Genomic DNA, 14,161 nt, shown 5'->3' on the forward strand with positions numbered 1-14,161 from the left:
CCTTGTCAGTGAAGTCAGAGAATCGTTTGTGAATTGGAGAGAACTTGAGCATTAGCGACGAACATATTTCATCGACCTAGGGTTCGTTACACGCAACATCCGGTGACCCAGAATGAAGTAGCTAGAGGTTCAGACAGGCGACAAACGAAGTAGTAAGGTCTGTACTGCCCAGAATCTGATTGAAACTTACAAAGGAATAACACGATTTATATACATACATGAGATAAATAATACAGCTTTATGCATGCTAAAAGAGTGCTACAGAAGGTAGATGGTGTCCTTGGGATTTAATGTTCCTATAATATTTAAAGAAAGTCACACAATAGCTCCCCATAAAACAAATGTTATTTCCTATCAATTTTTATGGAACCTACATCTACATCTACATCTACAAACATACTCCGCAATCCTCAACCCGGTGCGTGGCGGAGGGTACCTCGTACCACAACTAGCATCTTCTCTCCCTGTTCCACTCCCAAACAGAATGAGGGAAAAATGACTGCCTATATGCCTCTGTACGATCCCTAATCTCTCTTATCTTTGTGGTCTTTCCGCGAAATATAACTTGGTGGCAGTAAAATTGTACCGCAGTCAGCCTCAAATGCTGGTTCTCTAAATTTCCTAAGTAGCGATTTAGGAAACGAACGCCTCCTTTCCTCTAGAGACTCCCAACCGAGTTCCTGAAGCATTTCCGCAACACTCGCGTGATGATCCGACCTGATAGGGATCCCAAACGCTCGAGCAGTACTCAAGAATAGGTCGTATTAGTGTTTTATAAGCGGTTTCCTTTACAGATGAGTCACATCTTCCCAAAATTATACCAATGAACCGAAGACGACTATCCGCCTTCCCCACAACTGCCATTACATGCTTGTCCCACTTCATATTGCTCTGCAATGTTATGCCCAAATATTTAATCGACGTGACTGTGTCAAGCGCTACACTACTAATGGAGTAGTCAAACATTACGGGATTATTTTTCCTATTAATCTGCGTTAATTTACATTTATCTATATTTTGAGTTAGCTGCCATTCTTTACACCAATCACAAATCCTGTCCAAGTCATCATGTATCCTCCTACAGTCACTCAACGACGACACCTTCCTGTACACCACAGCATCATCAGCAAACAGCCGCACATTGCTATCCACCCTATCCAAAAGATCATTTATGCAGATAGAAAACAACAGCGGACCTACCACACTTCCCTGGGGCACTCCAGATGATACTCTCAACTCCGATGAACACTCACCATCGAGGACAACGAACTGGGTTCTATTACTTAAGAAGTCATTAAGCAACATAAAATTATTGTAGTGAGTTATATGGTATCACATCTATTTTGTTGCGTCAATAACAGAAGCAGAATTATAAAAAAGCCATTCTGTATCATTGCCGTCAAGAGTAAAATACATTTTTTAGAACTGACTGAGCTTAGGAAATTTGGAAATCTGTGGTAAGTTGTACTTTGGGACCAAACTGCTGAGGTCATCGGTCGTTAGTCTTACACACTACTTAATCTAACTTAATCTAACTTACGCTAAGGACAACACGCACACAGATGCTTGAGGAAGGACTCGAACCTCCGACTGGAGGAGCCACGCGAACCGTGACAAGATGCCTAAGACCGCGCCACTATCCCGCGCGGCCGGCCTCGGTATATTGCCCATTTACTGTATATGTTCCCTACTGATTTACAATGTTTGGACACAAATTTGGGAACGCCACGAGAAATGCATGTTTGAACATAATTCAGATGCCTGCCAAGCTTGCTGGTTTTGCTTTTGCATTTGACCACTGAGGCACTTGTGCACTGCCCCCAATACGCTTCAAGTGTCCGTCGTGGTCAAAGCAGTGTTCTGTGTAGTTGTGAGTGCATTAAATCAGAGCTAAGTGAATTTGAACGTGGGCAAATTGTTGGTGCGCGTATGGTGAGTACCACCGTAATCATGGTTTGGTGTTTCATGAGGCGCAGTAAATCGAAGATCACACAGGTAAAGCCGAAAAACGACGACCGCTAAGTCACAACTTGGACGAAAGTGTGTGTTGAATGATCGTGACGAATGGTCATTGAAGAGAAGTGTGACGAAAAATAAGAAGGTGGGAACTGCAAAAGGCACTGCAGAACTGAATATCGCACCCGCGTACCCTTTCAGCACCAAAACAGTACCGAGTTCCGTAACCACGGAACTGCATGGTTGGCTGGAATTCCAAAACCACTGATCAGCGATGCAAATACCTGTAACAGGAAAACGTGGTACCGAAGCCCCAAAAACTGGACTATGGGTAATGTAGACTGGTTGCATAGTGAACTTCTGGTCAGTTTACGTCCCATGAGTGAAATGCGGCTGATTTGTGTGTGAAATCTTATGGGACTTAACTGCTGTCATCAGTCCCTAATCTTACACAGTACTTAATTTAAATTATCCAAAGGGCAAACACACACATCCATGCCCAAGGGAGGACTCGAACCTCCGGCGGGACCAGCCGCACAGTCCATGACTGCAGCGCCCTAGACCGCTCGGCTAATCACGCGCGGCAAATGCGGCAGAGGTTCGGTGATTATATGGTCAGCAATGATATGGTATTCAATGGGCTCTGTGGATACTCTGCCAAGGATTACGTGATCATTCTGTCTGATCAGGTCTATGCTTGTTCCCCAATAGTGATGGTGTGTTCCCAGACAACAGGTCCCCGTTCACCCAGCTTGGATCGTCCAGGACTGGTTTTATGAGACCTAGGATGAACTTTCACTACTCGCGTGGCCACCACAGTCAACAGACTCCAATATAGTTCAGATTCTGTGGTGTACTTTCGACAAAAATTTGCGTGATCTATATACACCTCCATGATTGCTACGTGAATTTACCAGTATTTGGCAGCAAAATGTTGTAAGATTTCTAGTATGTATCCACTCCGGGAAGACTGGAAGCTATTTTGAAACCCACGGGTTTTTCTAGAGCGTATTAGACAGTGAATGTGTTATATTTTTGGTGTATACCTATTTTTGTCCAGCCTCTGTAGATGGCACTTTGCATACCCTTTTTTGTGTAATACAGTGAGAAAATTGGTGGAAACATCTTAAACGGGAAATCTTATAGGCACGTCCTTGAAAATTATTTTATCCATAACATTTCCAATTTTATTGCTTTGAAATATGAAACAGGGTTTGGTATTTTCTGTGAATGTCTATAAAGTCCCCCTTCTTAAATCTCCATTTCTATGCCTCTGTCAGCTGTGTGTAACAATTTTAGGTTATCATCTGTATGCGAAAAAATATGATCTTCGCTTTTGAAATACTAATAAAATTCTACAATTGTTATTACTTTTGCAAATTTGTTCCTTGCGACTTGTACGTACCTTCCGACAAGTTTTCTTGTACAAACTTTGTTACAATCACCATAGTTAACACTATATATTCTAGATAGCGCCTTGGGCGTTCGCAGAAATTTATTCACGAGGAAGGGGGGAGGGGAGGATTCCACTAATTTGATGAGTTTGAAAAAGTGTCGTGCCCAAAGTACTAATTTTGACAGGAAGTACATAAAAGTAACCGTATCTCAAACGAATGATAATTATGGTAGATTACTTAGTTACCTGAACGGTATGCATATTTCGGTGATGTATGCAATATTTTGATATTATTAAGATTTGCGTAGAAGCTACATTTTTTTTTATCCATCAGTCTGACATTTTATCGTCATATGGTTACATCCAGGGTAAGTACTAGATATCGCACAGATTACTATATTCTACTACTGTCTGGCTGACACTGAAATTATAAAGGATACATATATATATATATCAGGACGGCTATAGAAACACTTTTAGATATGGACATAAATAATCAATAAAATATGCCACTTTAATGTTTCACCAAACGGAGGAAGTGGGAATAAATTGTAAAAACACTTTGATTACATCTACATCGCCGGCCGCTGTGGCCGAGCGGTTCTAGACGCTTCAGTCTGTAACCGCGCGACCGCTACGGTCGCAGGTTAGAATCCTGCCTCGGGCATGGATGTGTGTGATGTCCTTAGGTTAATTATGTTTAAGTCGTTCTAAGTTCTAGGGGACTGATGACCCGAGTTGTTAAGTCCCATAGTGCTCAGAGCCATTTGAACCATTTGAAACTGCTATTACCATAGTTTTATGTCAATGAGAAATCAAGAAACAGAAACAAAATTCGTCGATATATAAACTGCACCTTTGTTCCAGGCCACAAGTATTTTCACCTCAACCTCATAAAAAGTACAAGAAGGAGGCCTTCCGTCTAATAATTCCTTTACGCCCTCAAATATGCCAGCTATTTTCATAAGCTGCGGAGGGGAACCCTTCAGCTCCACATTATTCCTGCCTTGTCGAAGAAGCTCGGTGGCGATGTGTCGCTTCGAGGCCGGCGTTCTTCGGTGCTGCCCCGTAACTTGCCCCAGGAGCCGCTGCACGCCCATCCCTTACTGCTGCGAGGTCCAGATCTCATTTTTGGCGACGTCTTGCGGAATGTATAGCAGCTAAACGGGGCCGCTGAAAAGTGTGGCCCGCGAACACGTGGGGGAGGCCGTCCGAAATATTCATATCTGTCGCCCATAATTTACTGTTAGTGCGCAGTCCTTAAAGCAGAGGCAATTCGCCAGGAACGTTTAAGAAGCTTCTCTGAAATATTATTGCGATAATATTTTTCTGCCCCGCTCCCGCCTTTCGGATATTGGAAAAGAAATATACGAACATCGACGCCAACGTAAGGTATACCAAGGCGGAAGTAATAAGATTTTCTCGTGAAGCTATAAAACTTGGACTGTCGTTTACCAAAAAACACTCACATATTGAGGGAACAAATAACTAACATCCCATCGTTAAAACGTTTTACTGCCGCAGAGAGAACCGAGATGCTTCTCAGGTCTCTCGAAGGCGAAAATAATATTAATTTCGCCAGCAGAAGGGGCAAAACATCATATTTTCATAAGGTGTATTTGTTTGTGGCTTTCTCACATTTCTGTTTTCTAACATCGTCCGTTCTGTTATTTTTCGTAATATTATTTGCACTGTCTCCCCTTATGTCTTAATATAGTGCTAAATAAAATCACCTAAGAAATAAACAGCAATTAGAAATTTGCTTGCTACCTTGGTCTAGGGGTTGCGTCTTCGGTCTCGGGTCCAAATCCCGCCGCTGCTTAAATTTTGATTAATAATCAGCATTGGCGGCCGAAGATCTCCGGCATAAGGAGTCACTCCTCATTCGGTCAAAGGCCTTGTCAAAGAGGGTGGCGGAGTGAACATACGTTCAGGGTACTCTCTTGTCCTAGGGGTGGGAAACTGCCCCTAAAGGCGGAAGAATCAGCAATTGATGCAGAAGGCAATGGAAACCACTGCATTAAAGACACGTAACGTCTATCCACAGGACATGTGACCTGAATTGACGAAGTGTCATGATGATCTCTCCATTGGCAAAAGATTCCAGAACAGTCCCCCATTCGGATCTTCGGGAGGGGACTGCCAAGGGGGTCGTTATCACAAAAAAATGAATGAATAATAAACGGAAGGATAACGATCTACGAGTCGGGGCGTGGAATGCCAGAAGCTTGGACGTGGTGGGGAAATTAGAAAATCTGAAAAAGGAAATGCATAGGCTCAATCTAGATATAGTAGGGGTCAGTGAAGTGAAGTGGAAAGAAGACAAGGATTTCTGATCAGATGAGTGTAGGTTATTATCAACAGCAGCAGAAAATGGTATAACGGGATTAGGATTCGTTATGAACAGGAAGGTAGGGCAGAGAGTCTGTTACTGTGAACAGTTTAGTGACAGGGTTGTTCTTATCAGAATCGACAGCAAACCAACACCGACAACGATAGTTCAGGTATACATGCCGACATCGCAAGCTGAAGATGAAGAGATAGAGAAAGTGTATGAGGATACTGAAAGGGTAATACAGTATATAAAAGGATATGAGAATCTAATAGTCATGGGAGACTGGAATGCAGTTGTAGAGGAAGGAGTAGAAGGAAAAGTTACGGAAGAATATGGGCTTGGGACAAAGAATGACAGAGGAGAAAAACTAATTGAGTTCTGTACCAGGTTTCAGCTAGTAATAGCGAATACCCTGTTCAAGAATCACAAGAGGAGGAAAACGCCGTGTGGTAAGGGAAGATTTCAGTTGGATTGCGTCATGGTCAGACAGAGATTCCGAAATCAGATACTGGATTGTAAGGCGTACCCAGGAGCAGATATAGACTCAGATCATAACAAAGTAGTGTTGAAGAGTAGGCTGAAGTTTAAGACATTAGTCAGGAAGAATAAATACGTAAAGAAGTGGGATACTGAAGTACTAAGGAATGACGAGATATGCTTGAAGCTCTCTAAGCTATAGATACAGCTATAAGGAATAGCTCAGTAGACAGTACAGTTGAAGAGGAATGGACGTCTCTAAAAAGGGCCATCACTGAAGTTGGGAACGATAACGTAGGTACAAAGAAGGTAACTGCGAAGAAACCATGGGTAACAGAAGAAATATTTCAATTGATCGATGAAAGGAGGAAGTACAAAAATGATCCGCGAAACTCAGGAATAGAGAAATACAAGTCACTGAGGGATGAAATAAATAGGAAGTGCAGGGAAGCTAAGACGAAATGGCTGCAGGAAAAATGTGAAGATATCGAAAAAGATATGATTGTCGGAAGGACAGACTCAGCATACAGGAAAGTTAAAACAACCTTCGGTGACATTAAAAGGAAGGGTGATATCATTGAGAGTGCAACTGGAATTTCACTGTTAAATGTAGCGGAGAGAGCGGATAGGTGGAAAGAATACATTGAAAGCCTCTAGGAGGGGCCGGCCGGAGTGGCCGAGCGGTTCAAGGCGCGACAGTCTGGAACCGCACGACCGCTACGGTCGCAGGTTCGAATCCTGCCTCGGGCATGGAAGTGTGTGATGTCCTTAGGTTAGTTAGGTTTAAGTAGTTCTAAGTTCTAGGTGACTTATGACCACAGCAGTTGAGTCCCATAGTGCTCAGAGCCATTTTGGACCTCTAGGAGGTGGAAGATTTGCTTGATGTAATAGAAAAAGAAACAGGGATCGATTGGGAAGAGTTAGGGGTTCCAGCATTAGAATCAGAATTTAAAAGAGATTTGGAGGACTTAAGACCAAATAAGGCAGATAGATAACATTCCATCAGAATTTCTAAAATCATTGGGGGAAGTGGCAACAAAGCGTCTATTCACGCTGGTGTTTAGAATGTATGAGTCTCAAGACATACCATCTGACTTGCAGAAAAGTATTTAAAAAATGGTTCAAATGGCTCTGAGCACTATGGGACTTAACATCTGAGGTCGTCAGTCCCCTAGAACTTAGAACTACTTAAACCTAACTAACCTAAGGACATCACAACATATCCATGCCCGAGGCAGGATTCGAACCTGCGAACTTAGCGGTCGCGCGGTTCCAGACTGTAGCGCCCAGAACCGCTCGGCCACCACGGCCGGCAGAAAAGTATCATCCACACAATTCCGAAGACGGCAAGAGCTGATAAGTGCGAGAATTACCGAAAGTCAGCTTAACAGCTCATGCATCCAAGTTGCTTACAAGGATAATATACAGAAGAATGGAAAAGAAAATTGAGGATGCGCTAGATGACGATCAGTTTGGCTTTAGGAAAGGTAAAGGCACGAGAGAGGCAATTCTTACGTTGCGGTTAATAATGGAAGCAAGACTAAAGGAAAATCAAGACACATTCATAGTATTTGTCGACCTGGAAAAACCGTTCGACAATGTAAAATGGTGCAAGATGTTCAAAATTCTGAGAAAAGTAGGGGTAAGCTGTAGGGAGAGACGGTTCATATACAATATGTACAACAGCCAAGAGGGAATAGCAAGAGTGGACGACCATACTGTTCAATCTGTACATTGAGGAAGCTATGATGGAAATAAAAGGAAGGTTCAGGAGTGTAATTAAAATTCAAGGTGAAAAGATGTCACTAATACGATTCGCTAATGACACTGCAATTCTGTGTGATAGTGAAGAAAAATTACATGGTCTGCTGAACGGAATGAACAGTCTAACGAGCACAGAGTATGGACTGAGAGTAAATCGAAGGAAGACGAAGGTAATGAGAAGTAGTAGAAATGAGAACAGCAAGAAACTTAATTTCACGATCGATGGTCACGAAGTAGATGAGGTTTAGGAATTCTGCTACCCAGGCAGTAAAATAACCAGTGACAGACGGAGTAAGGAGGACATCGAAAGCAAACTAGCAATGGCAAGAAGAGCATTCCTGGCCAAGAGAAGTCAACTAATATCGAACATAGGCCTTAATTTGAGGAAGAAATTTCTGAGAATTTACGTCTGGAGTACAGTATTGTATGGTAGTGAAACATGGACTGTGGGAAAACCGGAACAGAAGAGAATCGAAGCATTTGAGATGTGGTGCTACAGAAGAATGTTGAAAATTAGGTGAACTGATAAGGTTAGGAATAATTAGAAAACACTGATAAGGAGAAGGAACAGGATGACAGGACCTCCGTTAAGACATAAGGGAATGACTTGCACTGTACTAGAGGGAGCTGTAGAGGGCCAAAACTGTAGAGGGCAAAAAGTGTAGAGGAAGGCAGAGATTGGAATACATCCGGCAAATAATTGAGGGCGTAGGTTGCAAGTGCTATTCCGAGATGAAGAGGTTAGCATAGGAGAGAAACTCGTGGCGGGGCACATCAAACCAGTCAGAAGACTGATGACCAAAAAGAAAAAAGAAAGAAATTTTCCAAACTGCATGGATGAACACATTCAGAAGCTCATATGGTGAGGACAGTGGAGGACCTAGTCCTAAATGCAAACAAAGTTGACTAGTAAATCATTGCAGGAGAGGCGGATGTTTAGCAGTGGACAATGCCCAATGCAAGCTAGATTTCTGTTTGGTTAAGGCAGAAAACGTCCAGTGACTGAGCATGTGCTTTAAAGACCGCATCAACTTATGCAGCTTATAACGTTACGAAAATATGAATTTCAGTGTTTCTGAAATTTTTCGTTAAGTTAAAAATCAATGTTATTGTGAGTCGACAGTAACTAGAGCAGAAAAACTGGAGAACTATGGTACTATCTTTGAACTCAGAGAGGTAAGTATTTTAACTATGTACACGGGCTATTAATTGTGAACGACTATTCTACTTTCATATTATGTTGAATTCGTGTTTGTAATAGTCATTCGAAATGGTTCAAATGGCTCTAAGCACTATGGGTCTTAACATCTGAGGTCATCAGTCCCCTAGACTTAGAACTACTTAAACCTAACTAACCTAAGGACATCACACACATCCATACTCGAGGCAGGATTCGAACCTGCGACCGTAGCATCAACGCGGTTCCGGACTGAAGCGCCTAGAACCGCTCGGCCACAACAGCCAATAGTCATTCAATTAAACCGAGAGGGGGAACCACACTGTCTCTTCCTTTGGCACGGCTGTTTTTATTTTTTTATTTTTTATGACTGACACGTTTAGCGTTCAAGGGTAGAACTGAAGACAGAATGAGATTAGGCTCTAGGCAGCGAAGTAGTACAGTTGATGTTCTGAATTGGCGAAGTTGGTATTGTTCAATACAGTGCGACGAAACTTTTCTATCGTCAAGGACGTGGGGTGGCCGTAATCTGCACAATTATAAGTCATCTCAGTAAAGTATTTGTAGTGGACGCAAAATTTTCCTGTCATAAATTGTGGCGAAGTAATTGAGCATAGAGCAATGGCTCTGGATCGCATCATGCACAGCCAATTGGCCTATATTAACACAGTCTATGAGTTCAGTAAATGTTAATATCTTAGGCGACAGTGTTAATATAAAACATAGCACCTAGAGGCCAGCATAAAGTAACTGATATCCGCACGACTTCTACTTTCGACAACACGATCCCCTGGTTCATCAGCTGAAGACTGCTAGACAACTATTCAAACCAAACTTTCTAGTAGTCTTCAGTTGACGAAAGAAGAGATCGCGTTGTTGAAAATGCAAGTCTACTTACTTAACACGGGCCCCTATTTCGATTGCAAAAAAATGGCTCTGAGCACTATGGGACTCAACTGCTGAGGTCATTAGTCCCCTAGAACTTAGAACTAGTTAAACCTAACTAACCTAAGGACATCACAAACATCCATGCCCGAGGCAGGATTCGAACCTGCGACCGCAGCGGTCTTGCGGTTCCAGACTGCAGCGCCTTTAACCGCACGGCCACTTTGGCCGGCATTTCGATTGCATACGAGGTTCGATTCCTCCTACAAGTTGGTCAGGAGGCCTTAAGATGGCGTAGTCAAACGCCGATACTGGTCACTCAAATAAATGAAATTCAAAATACAGCACGCCAAAGGTGTTTTTAATTTTACATTTTCTGAACAGCCGAAGTCCCTCAACCGTCTTGTACAAAGATAGACTTACAGAGACAGTGTTAATGTGTCGTTTAGTTAACAAAGCAGACAGTTCTGCAACGTAGTCGAAACGACATTGGCAACACCCTGGCTGGTAAACACGTTGCCAAGGTTACCTCGAGCACGCTGCAGACGTCTCGCTGGGAAGGCACTACACATCCTCCATACAATAATGTGATTTCCAAACTTTTGGTGCGCTGAAGAAAGACATTCTTGGTCTCCGATTTGCTTCGGACGAAGACGTGCACGCCTGAGTAGAATCATGGTTCCATAGACAACCGCAAATATCTCTTCATGAAGACACTGAACGTCTTGTCTTACAGTGAGATGAATGTACTAACAGTATGACGATTACTATTTTTTCCACGTGTCTCATTTTCATTTGACTGTCCCTTATATAAATTGGGACTGCTCAGAGCTACATATTATAAGAAAGGAACCCTGCGCACAACTGCATCCTGGACTTGAGGACTTCTGAACACAAGTCCCATGACGTACTTAGAACGTTTGCAGGCACTTCACATCATTTTTACACAAACCAATATTTCATACTGGCCTGTGGCCTACGCTTTTTGTTTTCGGACTGAGCTATGGCCAGCGCCGGCTTTTCTGAGTTTCATGATATCGGAATTGTACACATAAAAAAGATCCAATGTTGATACTTATGAATGTACATTTTCGTGAATTTCGTTTAGTCTGACCTCACTGAAACATGGTGGAGAACACTTAAAGTTGGATTGTTGGGTTGTTTTTGGGGGAGGAGACCAGACAGCTAGGTCACCGTTCTCATCGGATTAGGGAAGGACGGGGAAGAAAGCCGGCCGTGCCTTTTCAAAAGAACCATCCCGGCATTTCCCTGGAGCGATTTAGGGAAATCACGGAAAACCTAAATCAGCATGGCCGATCGCAGGATTGAACCGTCGTCCTCCCGACATTAAAGTAAAGCAGAAATTGAAAGAAAAAAGGGCAGCAGCAATGAAGTATAGTACGACATATACGTATGTTGAAGTAAATCGTCTGATTTCACACTAATAAAGAACGTTTTATGATCAGTCGGCTTCCACAAAAGAATGTCGAGCTCTTTTCCTGTCCGGAACAGAAACTTCAGCGCAGGAGAACGTATCAGCAAAGAGGTTTAATGTCTTATAGATCAAAAGAAAGAGTTCCGTAATTTGCGTCTCTTTTGGTGATCTGTTCGTACGTTTTATCAACGACATTAACGACAGCTGAGAAACGGATCAACACCGGTCTCCAGACAAAAGTCTGCTGATTGAGAATGACCTGTTTTTTGTCAAAGGGATCTTACCTGAATGGTTTCATTACCCGGAGATGTCTCCCAAAACTTTTCTAGGCAGGATCAGCAACTTAAACTCGGTAGTTACGTTGGGATTATGGAAGCGATGGAACGTCGGACGGGTCACAGGAAGCGTTTGTTCTTGCCTATTGCAGTCGCATGCTACGTATTATCGACGCCATTAGTGCCTTCTGAAAAATAGATCAAGACACGCTGTCAGATGTAGCTGTGATATTTTACAACGTTATACTCTTGTAAACAGAATATTTTCTGATCAGTCCACTCGCCAAAAAGACCAGAAGGACTGCATCTGTCTTGCCTTGCTCGCTTTTCCTGTCAAGATCAGGAAAGCGGCGGAATGTCGATTGTACGAGAGTAAACGACTTCCTTATTTGCGTCTCGCGTGGTGACGTAGCATTCGTGTGCGTTATCATCGCCATTAACGACTGCTGAAAAATAGATCAAGGCAGTAGATGTGGCAGTTGGCGATGGCGACCGTAGAAAGCTAAAAGGGAAGATCCTCTGATCAGCTGACTCGCACAGGGAAGGTGGATGACAGCTGTCGGCAGCTGGTGCAGGAAAAGCGGAATTCGGCCGAAAGCTCGCGCTACATTCGCTTTTTTTTCCCTCCCCCCTCCCCCTACCTCCTCCACCGTCCCTTCACAGGAGAGACCGACAAACGGACGCGAAAAGAGCGCGCGCGCGCACACACACCGGGTAATGTGTCGATGGCATCGGGTCGGTGCGGTGTGTGGCAAGGGGTGGCTACAGCAGCGGCACCGCAGCGGGAAGCAGCGAAGAGCCCGCCCGGACGGCGGTGGGTGGTGTGCGTGTGTGGTGGGGGGCGGGCGAAATGACAAAGGGCGAATTAAAGCAAGGCGCACAATGGCCGGCAGCGCGCTAATTACACACTGTAACAGCTACGCACTGTGCGCCAATACGGCGCTCCCAACGCAGCGCTCTTTTTATACACACAGCGGCGACCGCTGCTGCCGGCGCTACCGTTGCGATGCGCCGTGTTCGTTTAGCCGCCATTACCCGGCCATTTATTATTTACAGGCGCCGTAATGGTTCGGTGTCCTGGCACCGGTGAGCCAGGAGCGCCAGCACGTCGCCGCGTTCTCTCCAAATCCGGGGCCGCGTCGTCGCCGTGTTCGCCCTTTGAGCACTTGAGACTCCGGGCTAGCCGCCGGACTCCGCGTCTGCAGCAGTCTCCAGCTCAGTGAGAACTCAAATGTACTGCGCACGGTGCGTGTTAATATCCTATTCTCTGTTGGGGCACGGCACGACACGCCAGCTAGTGAATACTGCACTGAAGCGATAAAGTCATCAGCAACGCGTACTTTATCATCATCATCACCATCATCAAATAAACCTGATAAACAAAGTAAGAGCCTACGGAATATTAGACCAGCTGTGTGGCTGGATTGAAGAGTTTTTAGCAAACAGAACACAGCATGTTGTTCTCAATGGACAGACGTGTACAGACCTTAAAGTAACCTCTGGCGTGCCACAGGGGAGTGTTATGGGACTATTGCTTTTCACAGTATATATAGATGACCTAGTAGATAGTGTCTGAGTCCCATGCGGCTTTTCGCGGATGATGCTGTAGTATACAGAGAAGTTGCAGCATTAGAAAATTGTAGCAACATGCAGGAAGAACTGCAGCGGATAGGCACTTGGCGCAGGGAGTGGCAACTGACCCTTAACATAGACAAGTGTAATGTATTGCAAATACATATAAAGAAGGATCCTTTATTGTACGATTATACGATAGCGGAACAAACACTGGTAGCAGTTACTTCTTGAGAATGTCTGGGAGTATGCGTACGGAACGATTTGAAGTGGAATGATCATATAAAATTAATTGTTTGTAAGGCGGGTACCAGGTTGAGATTCATTGGGAGAGTCCTTACAAAATGTAGTCCATCAACAAAGGAGGTGGTTTACAAAACACTCGTTCGACCTATACTTGAGTATTGCTTATCAGTGTGAGATCCGTACCAGATCGGGTTGACGGAGGAGATAGAGAAGATCCAAAGAAGAGCGGCTCGTTTCGTCACAGGGTTATTTGGTGAGCGTGATAGCGTTACGGAGATGTTTAGCAAACTCAAGTGGCAGACTCTGCAAGAGAGGCGCTCTCCATCGCAGTGTAGCTTGATGTCCAGGTTTCGAGAGGGTGCGTTTCAGGATGGGGTATCGAATATATTGCTTCCCCCCACTTATACCTCCCGAGGAGATCACGAATGTAAAATTAGAGAGATTCGAGCGCGCACGGAGGCTTTCCGGCAGTCGTTCTTCCCGCGAACCATACGCGACTGGAACAGAAAAGGGAGGTAATGACACCGTTGGGTGGCTTGCGGAGTATAAATGTAGATGTAGATCTTCAGCCGTTCGTAATACATACATGCACACAGACAGAAAAAAGATCGCAACACCAAGTAGGAGTTCTGCGACATAAATC

The sequence above is a fragment of the Schistocerca piceifrons genome, chromosome 1, assembly GCF_021461385.2.
Source record: "Schistocerca piceifrons isolate TAMUIC-IGC-003096 chromosome 1, iqSchPice1.1, whole genome shotgun sequence".
NCBI lineage: Eukaryota > Metazoa > Arthropoda > Insecta > Orthoptera > Acrididae > Schistocerca > Schistocerca piceifrons.